This window comes from Danio aesculapii, chromosome 16 (genome assembly GCF_903798145.1).
Source record: "Danio aesculapii chromosome 16, fDanAes4.1, whole genome shotgun sequence".
NCBI lineage: Eukaryota > Metazoa > Chordata > Actinopteri > Cypriniformes > Danionidae > Danio > Danio aesculapii.
In genome coordinates this window covers 40,221,847-40,236,816 of record NC_079450.1, presented here as the reverse complement: position 1 = coordinate 40,236,816, position 14,970 = coordinate 40,221,847, and the positions used below count along the sequence as shown (strand labels likewise).

Below are 14,970 nucleotides of genomic sequence, written 5' to 3'. Positions count from 1 at the left end.
TAATAATGCTAAAAAGATTTAATATGTACTAATTAGATTATAAACATTCAGATTTTGTGAGTGAGTGCAAATTCTGTGCTTCTGAATGGCTGTATTTAATGTCATGTTTCGTCTGGTGCAAACAGCCAAATTGCTTATCACCTTGTATCTCGTCACGTAGCGTGTTGTTAGAACATGGGGTTACAATTAAGGGTGTAACGATACGTGTATTTGTATTGAACCGTTCGGTATGAGACTTTCGGTTCGGTACGCATTACAAACCGAACGATTCAGACTAATATCTAAAAAGATAAAAGAGAATAAGTATACAAAATATAATGTTTTCAGTGCAAAAACGCTCAACAAGGCATCCCAATTGACGTGACAGGCAGCATGCTGCCTTCCCCGCCCACCTCCAAACACTACTCCAGTCAGACAAACGTTGCACTAGCTCGCAAAATGTCTATAACGTTAATCCTCCTATAACCAACAGCGGGTCTGGCGTTTGGGAACACTTTGGTTTCGATACATTTATAGCTGTTGATATGAGACAAGGCTCGAAATTGCGGCCGTTTTGGTCGCATATGCGCCCGAAATTTTATCTATGCGACGTCAAAATATATTTGGGAGTGCAAAACATTGATGTCGTGCGACCAGTTTTCACAGCAAAATGTTCACCACGTACGTGGAATTAGGAGGCATTCACTCTTTATGCATCTTTGCACCTAACAATGCCAAACGCAGTGCTCAGGAATGGTTTAAAACAGTTGACATGTCAAGTTGCAGTAAACAAAGCCCAAATGCTTGCCCCGCCTTCAAGCTCTTCTTATTGGCCCACTGTGCTAGAACAGAACGCGAATGGTTCGGTTAAAATCAGCTGTCAATCACTCAGTTCCAATGACAGGGAGCCACAGCCGCGAAAGTCTGGATATGAGAGAATGAAAACAACACTGACAGATTTAGTTTTAAAAACCACCAAAGTTACAAATAATGGCACATCTGATTAGTGATCATGTAATGAATGTCAATCCAGCATTTACACTTTTCGAAGAGTGGTTGAAGTCCGCTATGAAAATGAATAAAGCATTTACCGTAAAGCCGGTGGGATGGAGTTTTCAGGGAACAGTGTTTGCCACTGAATCTACACGAGCACGAGATGTTCTAACGTTATTTAATCCTTCATTTAATCGTCACAATGCTGTCAATCGTGTGACTGACACCGCGTTCACCGTCGACAAAGAGTATGCATCCACTGAGATGAAACTAACATTGCAGCTCATGAAAAGACAGGTATTGCTTTTAAGATGATGCATGCAAATAATAAGTTATATGTCAATATCATCTGTGCAATATCAGACACCACTCGTGAGAACACAGTACAATTATTATTGTTAACTAATAATAGGGGCGGTAAATTAAAATCAGAGAAATCTTCTGGCCTTTTTCTTTTTTGCTGTTTCGAAAACATACCGAACCGTGACACCACTGTGTTGTATCGAACCGAACTGTGATTTTGTGAACCGTTACACCCCTAGTTACAATGTAACCTGCTCACCTAATGTTTCAGTTCTTAATTTTTATATTATTTGCTAATTAATAACCACCTCATAACCTGCGTCTTATTTTGGAGTCTGCTGTTGTCCACTGGAGGTCACATTTCGGTCACGAACACATGCTTTTTTTAGGAGCCTTTCTGAATGAATGAATGAATGAAATATGTGGTTTTCCAACAAGGCAACAAGGTGCTGAATTATAATTTGGTAAGATGGCATTAGGCAGGTTAAAAAACCCAGCAAAAACAAGCCATTCCAGCACGTAACGCACATTTTCAAAGCAGAATATCTGACTTCAGTATTGTTTTTCAGATAAACAAGAATGTTCACTTAGCATGTTTCTTAAATATCAGCAAACATATTATGGTATATTTATGCTTTAGAGTCAAAAACATACTTATTGCACCTTTAAATATATAAAAACAAGTTTTGTTTTGAGATGGATTATTGGTGATTGGGTGTTGGCCAGGGGTGTGTTTCCGAAAACCCTCATTAGTCAACTAAGGTTGCACGTTCTGTCGTTACAAGCAGTTCCTTGATTTGGTGTTTCCCAAATCCATCGTTGCGACGAACATTCATTGCATTCCCTTTATAGTGCACTTTGAAACATTTATGCCATTTTGAACGCAGCCTTGGCTTATGACGAAAGCTATAGGTGGCCTGTTATTTAAAAGCGGAATTTCCGATATGTCTCCAAAGCTTGTGAAATCAAAAAATATACCATGGGTTAATGGTTATAATTTATAGTAGATTATTTATTAATCTGTATATGACGTGGCCCCGTTGGTTAGACAATTTCTGCATTGGTTTGAATGTGTCGAATTGTAAAAGTAGACTTAAAAAAAAAAAGTATTATTATTATATACGTAGATTTTCATTTTTTAATAAATAACCTAGCCTACTGTAAGTTAGGCCTACAACCATTAACGATTTATATGATTTATAGATGAGATTAGAATACATGTTAGCTAATTGATTTCATATGGAATATTCTCAATAATATTTGTAAAGGAAACATATACTGTATAGACCCTATATGTGTCGTTTACATATATTTCAATTAATCTGCAAAATGAGGGCATGCTTTTGCCAAAACTAATATTGGATTTTTTTTAAATGCAAGTGCGTGTAAAACAATATAAATTGCACAAAAAATTATGGGGGTTTTCCCTAAAGAAGTAGTTAGTCCGTCCCGTTTAGAGCATCATAATGGACATTTTACGTTATAACTAATGTGGTTTAAACGATTGGATCTGCGACAGAGAAACTACGGTTTTGGGAAACACTCCTCACTACATCATTCTTTTCCCAAACGATGCAGCGTACTATGATAGTTCAGCTGCGAGTTATGTCGTTGTTTGGGAAACGCACCCCAGATTGGGTAGCTTTACTTGGTCATAGTGAATTTAAGACTTGTTTAAAATGATTTAAGAACTACAACACAACATTTTAGTGAATTTAAGACTTTTTAGGGCTTTTTAATTTTGTTTCTGAAATTTAAGACATTTTAAGACTTTTTTAAGACCCCGCGAACACCCTGTGTTATATATAGAGTAACCTTAATGTCTGCACTTGATTCACACTAGATTACAGTTCAAATATAGGCTATGTAGCCAGGTCATTTCTTTATTTTTTTCCCTCTGCAAGCCATTTAGATGATTACCTACTATGGTTATTGTGGACGATGTTTTAATGGAGAGCTCATTATGAAATCTTTTTAACCTGATGAACATGTGTTGCTACTCCCTCGACAGTATATCTTGTTCAGGGAAAAAGTGTGAATCATATCCAGGAAAATCTCAGTCACGACTGTTTCCCCTTCTAACAAGGTTTTCATCAAGTAAGCATGAACATTTACTACAGGCTTGTATAACAGAATGCGGTTTGAGTTTTTTTTTTTCGAAGGATCTTGGCAGAGACCAAAAAACTGTTATAAAATATTACAGCCTGCTGGTAGTTTGAAAATTCCACTATGTTGGCACAAAGCGGTGCGTCATGCTGGAGTGTAGTTGAACGCGAGTGTGGTCATGACGGTGTGCACAGGAATGAAATATGTGCGTTGGCAGGATTAGAGGGGTGTTTTGGCTCCGTCTGCTTTTTGGAGTTCCCCAGCTACTGCTGGATGAGAGAACATAAAACAAACGGCATTTACAACATTATGGATGTGGACTGCATGGTGAGAGGAAATAAAAGAGAATATCTGACTGTTGTGGGAGGGGGCTTTAAGTGTGGTCACTGTCAGGGTTTTAGTATCGGGGTTTGGATCTGACCAGATCAAAGTGCTTTTTAGAATTTTTTTTACTTTTCATTTGATATAGCCCATCTGATGAAGCTGTTTTACGGCTAGCTGTCAGGAAGGCTTCTACTTCTCAGCGCTTCTAGCACATTGTGGCTGATGTTCTTGATTAAAAGGACAAACCCCCCGTGAGAAAAATGTACAGTGTTCAGGTCTTTGGAAGGTGGGTTACAATCTCCGTCCACAGAAAAATGGGAAGAATTGGCTCATTAGTTCTGTTCCCTTTGTGTGTGGATGATATTAAGGCAAATAATCTTTCAACGATTTTTAGGCTGACATCTTGTTAAAGTAGTTCAATTAGATTTTATTGATAAATAATTTAATTAAGTTATTTTATTCTAATGGAATCTGTAGAATTGATTCTAATTCTTCCTCGGTTTCATTTAGTTTTGAATAATATGGCATATTTCAGTTATAATCAGTGTTTGATGCAATTAGTAACTATTTACTGTTATTAAATTATTTTTCTGCTGAAAAAGTAAATTGTAGGATTGCTTTTAATTTTATTTTACTTTTAAAATATTTACTTTACTTGCCTTAAATAATTTCCATAAACAGTTCTGTATTAATCAACTCAAAATATATTTGGCAGAATAATTCTATTTTTCAACTAAAGAACATTTATCATTTATATAAACAACTGCATGTGCTTAAGAAAAAAGGCAGTGTAAAGTCTAAATTCAGAGAAGCAGAGTAATTGTTCAGGGTATCCGCGGGGTCTTAAAATGTCTTAAATTTCAAAAACACAATTTTAGACCTTAAAAACGTCTTAAATTCACTGAAATATTGTGTTGTATGTCTTAAATAATTTTTAAACAGGTCTTAATTTTCCTCTGTTCAGATAAGGCTACCCAATTGGGCTGACAATCATCCAATCACTAACAATCCATCTTAATAAAATCAGGAAAAGAAAACTAAAAACAATTACACAGTTCCCCCTGATAATAACAGAAATGCAATAGGTTGAATAGAAGTTATCCTCAATCAATTTGGACCAAAAGTCAACAAATGTATATATTTTGATTATTTATGTAATTGCCTCCACAATAAATATACTTTTAATAATGTTAAACATGTCATTAAAAAAATATGATGTTGAAAAATAGTGTATACAACTAAAATTTTCTTGTTTTGACCCACACGTATGTTGCTAAGAAATAATTACATTTAAAAAAATTTTTGTGGCAAGCACAATATTTGGTATCATTAGTATTTACCCCTGTATAAGTCTAACATTTCATTCATACTGGTCTTAAATTTGACTTGATGAAACCTGCAGAAACCTTGTTGTAATATTTGTAATATTTTGTATTATTCTGATATTTTGAATATTATTTTAATCTATTTTAATAGCATTTAAAATTTTTCATCCAAGAAAGGTTTTATTTGTCTGATGACATTTTGAAGTAACTTGCCCAACACGAGTTATAATGTCTGTACAAGATGTCAGATGTGGTTCAGGGAAAGCAACTGGTCTTCACGTGCTGGCACAAAACAGTTGGTAAAAAGTTCGGCCAACTGCACAACAAACATCTTGCACAATGAAATGGACTGCTAATTTATGCACAATAACAGCACTAGCTTGTTTTGTTAGTTTATTAAATAAATATGTTTTATTATATGTGAAATAAGTTGTACTGTTGTTAAAAGAAATATTGAATACCAAAAAACTTTTTCATAAAGACATTCATATTCGATTTTTTTTTTTCATATTAACGTGTCTCTCTTAAAGAGCCCCTATTATACATGAAAAAGGTTCATATTTTGATTGTAAGGGTCTCCAACAAAAACACTTTCATGGTCTTATAATCTGCATTTAGTTTTACCTAATTATCCCAGCGACTCCCATATGAATCGTTCAGCGATTCATTTGTTCCCAAACCCCTCCTCAGCGTGAAGCTAATCTGCGCTGATTGGACCGATGACAGCCTGCTGCGATTGGTCGACACGGACAGGCTTCAGCGCGAGACAGAGTGAAACGGCCAGCTGCTAATCAACAATATAAAAGTAGTCACAGTGCACACACGCTTCATAGTGGATTTTGGCTGCCAGTGGGTGAATGTAAATACAGACGATGGACTAGAAAATACCAACGACTAACTATTTTATTGAGCAAAAAGTCCAAGAACTGGGGAGGAGATCTCCTAGCCCATCACAGTCTACCTGCTCTTTTCACACACACACACACACACACACACACACACACACACACACACACACACAGGGCCGGTGCGTCCATAGAGGCGACCTAGGGCGTCGGCGACACCTCCCTCACCACAGTTATATCCGCGAATACCCCCCGGTCTTCAATTTCAACCGCGACACCCAAAACCCACACCCCCGCCGGGCCTCACTTTACTAATGGGTCCCTTTCGTTTTCACTATCGGGTTGATGGCGGCGTGATCATCCTTTGCCTACAGCGGCAGTTCAGCTAGCTCCGGTGCTGCACACACACATTACCCTCAGAGGAGACACACACACATTACCCTCCTCAGAGGAGACACACACACACACACACACACATTACCCTCCTCCCCAGAGGACACGACACACATGCCTAGAGCGCCAGTTCAGCTTGCTGGGTGCAATTTAGACACCTCACCTCGAACCTGAGCTGAAATATTTTGAAACTTGACCGTTGCATGTGTGTAGGAACAGCTGACGATTCGTAAACAAAGCGGAATGCATCGCATTTTCAACGTGGCTTTACACGCGATATGAGAATATAAAGAGTTAACCTGATACAGTACACGCGGTTACAAGTAACAAAACACAACTAAATACATAATTTGCAAGCTAGAGTAAACGAGGAAATAATTTTAATCGCACGTACTTACACTTGTGAAATGGGGGAAGAAACTGATTCATGATGCACTGATCCATGTTCTAACAGTCTTTACTGATCCTTCCTTTAACAAACCGATGAAGTCTTCTTTGTAAGCATGTAGTTTCCAGAAGCACTTGAACTGCTCAAGGCTGGGCTATATTGCTGAGGTTTCATCTTTGGGTAGACTGTCAATAATATCCATTTGCACAGCGTGACTTCATTCGACCGGTGTCTGTGTGTGTGGGGGGCTTTTTTTCTGTTAGTGGGTGGGGCCGCAGGTTTCAAATCTCCCGGGTTTGCGCGCACAACTACTTGTGTTTCGTAGTCGCGTCATCACGAAACACCTAATGACTCGTTAGCCACTCATTTGAAGCACTATGAGTCGACTCTTTTATAGATGAATCAATAGTTTTAAACACTGTACACTTACAGATTTAAGCCTTAGCTGGATATTTCACTTCACTTAGAGTGAAGTTACACACTACATGCAGGGCATTTTCAAAAACCCATAATATGGGCTCTTTAAAATGTGTAACGTTAAATGAATCCAATTCACATAACTTCAGTAAAGCTAATTTAATGGGAAAAAATACACTGTATGCAATTGACCAATATATTAGTATGGGTATAAGAATTGGAATTGGCTGAAAGCTTTTGTTCATTATTATTAACATCGGCATAAGCAATAGCAAAGTAAATCTTATTTGCGCATTATGGCACAGCACATCACAAAATATTATATACAAAATTATATTATAGACATTTCATGCCATATTTAACACAGGGATTTCTTGGATCAAAACCATAGACTGTAAAAGATATGGACGTAGTATTCGTGACGTCACCCATAGGTTTCTGAAGAGCACAAACGAAGCTACAAGTAGGCTTGACCAACCATTGCCATTTTGGTTGTGCGTCATAGGACTGACCAGGAGATACCAAAAAAGGGCAAAGAGGCGGAGCGTGAGCGGGGGTACAGATGCCTGCTAGAAATTAGCTTAGACGGGCCTTTCTTAGGGAGAAACAAATACTTCATTACCTGCGACTCGTTTGCATTCTGACCACTTGTGCTTGGTTGTATACTATAGCAATAAAGTGTTTAGTGTTTTAAAAAACACTGAGGTAATACACTGAGCCACTAAACATTGTTCTTATGATGTTTTTCTACAGAAGGAAAACGAGAATTACTTGCAGATACTTCAAATATTGTCTGAGTTATTAAATGCAAGGCTATTTACAAAATCCTGGCATAAAACTGTATGACAACGTTTCAGATGACTGTTCTAAAGTCTACAGTTAATCAATCGGTCAGATTCTGGATTGCTTTACATGTCTAAAGAAAATTATAAATGATAAATTATATTAAATAAGACAAAAACATTTATAGATATGGTATACATGTATATAATTTCACTCACCTGGGAAATAGAGGCCAACTTGAATGGTTTGTGAGCACAATTAAGTGCACACAATATGCCATATTATCTGATAATGGTAGGAAATAATTCCAAAAGGCAATTGACTGTGTAAAGCCACATAAAACAAAACAAAAACACGATGTATATGCCGAGTTTAGCGGCTAATCAGCCGGAATCAGCTGAGGTGACGAGATAGTAACTAGCGAGACCTGGCTGTCACTCGAGTGGCCATGCCCTTAATTATGCAGAGTTAATATAAGTTAATGAAAATGAAACGGATGAGTTATTAAAAAAAAATCACCCCCTCACAGTTGTCATGAAAGGTAATATTAGCTATATTGACCAAAACCATCTTTTGTACCATGCTGTAAACATGTTTATATTAGCTGTAAAATTGGCCAATTTAGCATTACAGTCAGTGAACATCTGGACTTCTTGAAGCCAGCCCCCAAAGGCGAGTCGATAAATTGCAGTTTCAGGTACTTCCATATTGGCTTCGCGATGGATAGAGCAGGATGTTGCCGCTTAATCAAAAAGATAGAGATGTACATCTCTCCCCCATCTTACGTTAAGGTTATAAAAACATATATTTAGCATAAAGAAAAATCATGAAAGTTGAGCAATTTTTATTTATTTATTATCCTGATAGGGCAAAAAAACAAAAACAAATCCTTCCTACGTTCATCTAAACCAGACATGCCCAAAACTAGGGCCCTTGAGCCAAAGTCGGCCCATGGTAACCTTTGAATTGACCCACCATCCCATCTGATAAGAGAGGAATTATGATGGGGATGGTTTAGAGATTGTCATTTCAAGTGTAATGTAACCCTTTTGATTGTTTTTCGTATTGTTAAGAGCAAACTGAAGTTAAATGTTTCAATTAAATAATAATAATAATTTTTATTTATATAGCACCTTTCCAGAGCTCAAAGACACTTTACAAAGAATGCGACAAAAGAAGATAGTACAAGCAAATACATGTAGACAGCATTAGATACAAAAACATACAGGAAGTCAAATATAACAAACTGGAAATACAAAAACAAGACCTGAGACAAATGAGCAGAGTGCAGGTGGATCAGATAAAGTTGTCAGTTTGTCAGATCAGAAGTGAAGCATTCAGAAAATGAGTTTTAGGTAAGGATTTGAATTCTGAGATTTTATTAGCAGAACTGAGTGAGCGTGGTAGAGAGCTCCAGAGTTTGGGTGCAATAACACTAAATGATCTGCCCCCCATTGAAGAGAGGTGAAGGACCAGTATGCAACTGGGAGCCAATGGAGGTTGTACAAGATTGGGGTTATATGAGCAAAACGTTTGGTATGAGTGAGTATTCTTGCCGCAGAGTTTTGAATATATTGTAATGTGGAGATGAAGCTCCCAGGCAGACCAATGAAAAGGGCATTACAGTTGTCAATGCGTGAAGAGACAAATGCATGGAGGACAGTCTTAGCATCCTTGCTACTGACGAAAGGACACAGTTGGGAAATGCGACGTAAATTAAAGAATGCAGATTTAATAACAGATTTAATGTGAGCTTGCGACGCGGTGGCGCAGTAGTGCTGTCACCTCACAGCAAAAAAGTCGCTGGTTCGAGCCTAGACTGGGTCACTTGACATTTCTGTGGGGAGTTTGCATGTTCTCCCTGCGTTCACGTGGGTTTCCTCTGGGTGCTCCGGTTTCCCCCACAGTCCATAGACATGTGGTATAGGTGAATTGGCTTGGCTAAATTGTCCGTAGTGTATGAGTGTGTATAGATGTTTCCCAGAGATGGGTTGCACCTGGAAGGGCATCCGCTGCGTAAAACAAATGCTGGATAAGTTGGCGGTTCATTCCGCTGTGGTGAGCCCAGATTAATAAAGGGGCCAAGCCAAAAAGAATATGAATGAATGAATGTGAGACTGAAAGGACATTGTAGATGTTTTAATGTGAGAGCCAGCAATCTCACAGGAGAAACTGGTCGAAATATTGCTGGTAAGTGCTGGGGTGCCAATAAAAATTATCTCAGTTTTGTCCATGTTGTAAATGGTGTAAATTAACAGATTTAGTTTAAAATGTACATACTGAGTAATGTATTCAGCATTGATTCCACTGTGTTATAAATGTGTGTTTATTGCAATAAGTTCTCGTTTTAAAAGTTATTCTGCATTAGTTAATATGATATAAAGTAATGCTTTCTGTTTATTTTTAAATCTTATGAAGTAAATTAGGAAACTTTAATGTAACATAGTTTAGTATATTTACCTTTGGCCAATGGCTCTGAATGATGACGAAAAAGTTTGGGCACCCCTGATCTGAACAATTTGAAGAATTCCCATAAATAAAACTGTACTTGGTATGCAGTTCTCAAAGCTAAACACCTTTAGTTGCATGCAGCAATGACAGTTTGTCCTGAAGACCAATGTTTCTACATAAATTTTCTCAATTTCCAATTAGGTTCTGCATTATGATAAGACTTGCTTCATTGTTTTGAAGTCACGTGCCATTGGGTAGCAGTGCCTTCGTATAGCCTTAAGGGCAGGCATGTTCCTCCAAACTGAGCTGACGCACATTTGTCTGCACCAAAAGACACAGAATAACCTCCGGCATTGAAGGGCACAAGATCATAAATCTCAACATGGCTGTGTCTGTGTTGACAGACAAAAGGCAGCCGTGCCAAACACCAGAAAATTGCAAGACCTGTTCCATGAGTCACTTGCCTCGAGCGGCAGGTAGACATAAGGCTGTTATTGCCACCTAGTGTTCAGGAGAATAACTGATCATACCTGAACATTAAAGGAAAAGCCTGGGTACATATTTTGAAACCAGGAAATCACAACATATCACCACTCTCAGTCACATGAAGGGGGAAGTTCAATTACTTCTCCAACTTACATTCCCCATTATAAGAGCATTGTCACCATTATACCAGCCATAGCATTATTTGTGATTGCATAAGAGTATATACACAGTAGGTATGTTTTGAAGTCTCTGAAGGTGAAAGCCACTCAGCATCATCAAATTTGCCTTTTGTCAATTGTTTCTTGTTTGAGCAAGCACGCTGCCTGTGGCTTTCTTGAAGTTGGAATGGTTACAGAGAGAGTCTAGTTGAAAACGTGTGATCGTCATTTTGGATTGTCAGAACACGCCATCAGACTCGCCATGAAGAAGGTGAACACTGCTTTATAATTATCCTGTCAGCGCAGTAGTTGTTCGCTGTTCTCCGTCCTGATATATAGACCCGCTGTACTCATTGCTGCATGCGGCTTAGCACAGACAAGAGAATCGTGGGCCAAGTCAGTGCGTCATTTCAAGCCAGGGAATTAGGTACTTTCTCACAAACACAGAGATGTTCTGTTGTTCTTCGTGGAGTTCTGTTTGTTTATTATAGGTCCATAAAGTTTTAGCACGTACACACATACATTTCTGTATTAAGTTAAGTTTGAAAATGATGCCAAATTGGCTTTTCTAACAGTTAACTAACTATAGGTGTGGTTCATCTATGCGTTACAGCATTTTTGTCATTATCATAATATATTATTGCCTTAAAGGGGCACATTGCTTGCTAGTACTGAGTTGTACTTAAAATTTGCCTTTGGAACTGACTGTAATTGTTCATGGCAAAGATTCAGGGAGGTGTTGTAAACATTCCCGAGATTTCAGTTAATTTTGACATTGCAGCATCATACTGTTGCTGTGGATTTGCTGGTTGCACATTAATGATGCAAATCTCCCATTCCAGCACAACCTATAGCTGCTCTTATGATTGAGATCTGGTGGCAGTGGAGGTCATTTGAGTACAGCGAACTCGTTGTGTTTATGGAACAAGTTTGAGATGATTTTAAGGTAGGGCTGCACAATATATCGTTTCAGCACCGATATCGCAACATGTGTATCCAACACCATCTCACAGCAATTAATATTTTTTTTATTTTAGTAGTTAATTTATATGAATTTGTACGATCTCATTCATACAGTTTACTACGATTTGCTCATCCCCCAGTGACAGTTGGGTTTAGGGGCAGGGTTAGGTGCCACACCGTTTTAAAAATTTGTATTTTAAGTTTTGCCGAAAAAAAAAACATTAATTAACGGCCGTTAAATCACAGAAATTTACCGTAAAATAACGGATGTTAAATCATAGAAATTTCCTTAAATTAAAATTTCTGGTAAATTACTCTAATTTTATATCTGTTGTTTTCTAGTAAATTTCTGTAATTTAACATCTGTTATTTTACGGTAAATTTCTGTAATTTAATGTTTGTTATTATTAATAGGCAGACTAATACCTATTATCATGATTATTTATTATTGTCAGCAACTTTGAACATTATAAAAAGTTTAAACATTAACACAAAAAATAAATGTTTGAATTAAAATGTGCTTTTAAATGTTAATTAAAAATGGCACTGTTCTTAAAAAGAAAAATGCTTTACTTAATTGTAAAGTATTAACATATTGTAGCCTATTCATCAAAACCTGGAAAGATTCCTAGACCTCATAAATATAGGCTATATGTCATAATGTTTAATTTTCAGTCTTTTTAATAAATTTTTAAATATATGTTGCATGTATTTCATATATCTTTGAAATATAAACATTAACTTGTCTTTTAAATAAATGATTTGGATTTTCATTTTTAAATTAGAAATTAGATCTGCTTATTGCATTTTAGAGTAGGTTTTGAAAAAAATGACAGTTTGATAAATTAATATCCAATTGCAGTGATATTAATATAGTTTGAAGTACTTGTAAAATTTTCAAGTACATTTAGATACTTAATATGTTAAGTACTTAATATGTTTATCATTGTTCTTGCAGATTGTTATATATTTAATGACTTTTATAAAAAATAATTTAATTAAATATCTCATTACTTCAACTCAAATGGAGTAAGTTCACAGTACTCATATAGTTTTTTTTAACTCAAATAGTTTGTTGTAATCGGTTTCCTCAAACGGTTTGAGTAGCCTTAACTTGGGTTTTACAGTACAGTTGGTTTGAGTTTTCATAATTTATTGGGTTTTACTGTGCTTAAAATACTTCGTTTACCTTAATGGATTAAGTTCACAGTACTCATTAGGATTAGTTTTTAAACTTTAATGTTTTTTTGCAATTTGTTTCCTCAAACGGTTTGAGTTACCTTAACTTTTTGAGTTTTTCAGTGTAGTTCAATTGCTTTAGTTCATCAGATTTCTACTAATTATGGTTTCTCTGCCTTTTTTACTAAGATCAGGTGTAGAATCTGTTTTTATTTAATTAATATGTGATACATGCTCTACCCGAACACAATATATTAAATTGATGTTTGAGCAGGGAGATGGAATTGGTCAAAATAGGAAAAATTCTACTAATTGAAATTTGTTGGCTTGTCAGTTAAATGAATGACAAGTTTAGACATTTATTTTATTAATAATTCAGTTATTTCCTTAGCTATAATAACATTTAATGGTTATATATTCATTTTCCTCTAAATTTTTATTTTTGTTTGTGCATCCCAAATTATTCTCACTCGCAACGCAAGCTGCTCTGATTCATGTTCTTGTGTATTTTCTCATGCTGTTCTCATTCACATCCATCTTTTCTCTCTTTGGTTTCCTTTCCCTCCGCAAAACCTAAATGAGAGACACACAGGGGCTTAATTTTCGCCCTCCTTCACCCCGAACGTCTCTAATGAGTGGAGTTTGGTCCAGGCAGTAATGACGCTCCGTATGGGCCATGCCTTTAATGGCTTCCTGCTCTTTACGGCTCCAGCACCTCAGGCAACTTTCTTGTACAATCAGGGGATTTCTGCAACACTAATGTTATTGTGGACATAGAGGACAGCCGTATAGTTTGAGCAAACAAGGCAGACAGCTTTCTAACATGACATAGCTGCAGTGAGTTTGCATTTTTTACAGTGCCTGTGCGTTACTTCCAGGAGTCCCCACATAGATTTCAGTGGCAGGTACAAGGCTTGTGCGTTTGCATGTTCACAAACACAGCCAGCCCGATGTGAGTCTGATTTTGTTTGACAGTTTTATGACAGCGGGCTGAAATTATGGATGTATTTTCTGTACTCCCCCTCATCAACCATCAGTTAACAACACATAAAATTCATATAATTACATCTTGGTTTCCATTCTGAAGTATGTATAAAATTTTCACCTATTTTCTTCTTCCTGTTAAGGCTGAGTTGTAGCCGCGCTCCCTCAACCGAACATATTCACGAGGCTTTGGCGAGAAACACGTGGCAGACAGACTGAGTTTCACTTGCCCCGTAAAACGCAGCCGAGTCCATGTTTTTATGCTCTCGTCTCAAAGGCTTTCTACTAGGCCGCATGGAGATGAGAAAAATGCACAAAGCGTCAAAGAATTTTGCAGCATGATGTGAATCAGCCAATGGTCAAGACCACAACACCCTGACGAATCGTTTACCGTCTTGCCATGAGTGTACATTGGAGTTGTTTAGTTTGAAATGTGTTTTCACTTTGGAGGCATGTGGGTAAACGAGTTTTAATTTTGCTACGATATACAATTTGTTCTAGTTTTATTTCATTCATTCATTCATTCATTCATTTTCTTTTTGCCCCTTTATTAATCTGGGATCATGACAGCGGAATGAACCGCCAACTTATCCAGCATATGTTTTACATAGCGGATGCCCTTCCAGCTGCAACCCATCACTGGGAAACATCCATACACACTCATTCACACTCATACACTACGGACAATTTAGCTTGCTCAATTCACCTATACTGCATGTCTTTGGACTATGAGGGAAACCGGAGCACCCGAAGGAAACCCACGTGAACACAGGGAGAACATTCAAACTCCACACAGAAATGCCAAGTGACCCAGCCACAGCTTTTTTCCAGCTGTGGTGGCAGGCCTTTTTTACACAGATCTACCAACTACCTGTGGCGTTATTTCAATGACA

General features: G+C 37.2%; 1 protein-coding gene and 1 pseudogene across 4 annotated transcripts in view; both read left to right on the top strand.

Annotated features, from left to right (window-relative positions):
- tax1bp1b (Tax1 (human T-cell leukemia virus type I) binding protein 1b) overlaps positions 1-14,970 on the top strand; it is a 60,053-nt gene that overhangs the window by 10,901 nt on the left and 34,182 nt on the right. The gene's annotated exons all lie outside the window — the stretch shown is intronic.
- Positions 13,257-13,382, top strand: LOC130244008 (U2 spliceosomal RNA; annotated as a pseudogene).